Raw genomic sequence first — 708 nt, 5'->3', positions numbered from 1 at the left:
AAATTTCTGATCTCATTTTTCTGTAACGGCTTCTCAGAAAAGGCTTAACTCTCTGAGGACCTGCCTGGCCTCATGTAGAAAAATGTAGACAGGAAGGGACAGCGATGGCTCCCATCTATCCATCTGGTATTTTAAAAACACTCTTCTAAACAATCTTTGAGTTAAATAGAGAATCAAACAGAAATTACAAACTGTTTAGAAATGATCAGCAAGGAAATCAACACCCATCAAAACCCATGATATGCAGTGGTACCCATAAAAAAGTTGTAGCATTAATTTTGTTTATTTATTCCAATATATTTAAATTTATTTCAACTGATAATACACGTACTATTTTGATTGACAATAAATGAACTAAACAGTCAGCTTAAGAATACAGATAAAAAAACAACAAAATATACCCAAAGATTAATAAATATTTGTTCAAAATTAATGGCTGATTTATCACTAGTCCTCCCTCTTACAACATCCCTAGGTAGTCCACTTTTCCATTTCCACTCTTTAGTCTTCCTATGCTTGATTATTATTTGATCAACAATTACAAAATCAGTCAAGAATACAAAGAACTGAACAATATCATCAACCAACATTTGTAAAACATTCCACCCACCAAGAGCAGAGCACTCTTTAAAAGAAGCCATGGAACATTTGCTAAGATAGGTCATCTCCTGGATCATAAAATAAACCTGAAAATTTTTAAAAGAACCA

This window comes from Pteropus alecto, unplaced genomic scaffold (assembly GCF_000325575.1).
Source record: "Pteropus alecto unplaced genomic scaffold, ASM32557v1 scaffold179, whole genome shotgun sequence".
Classification (NCBI taxonomy): domain Eukaryota; kingdom Metazoa; phylum Chordata; class Mammalia; order Chiroptera; family Pteropodidae; genus Pteropus; species Pteropus alecto.
This window is presented reverse-complemented; position numbering follows the sequence as displayed.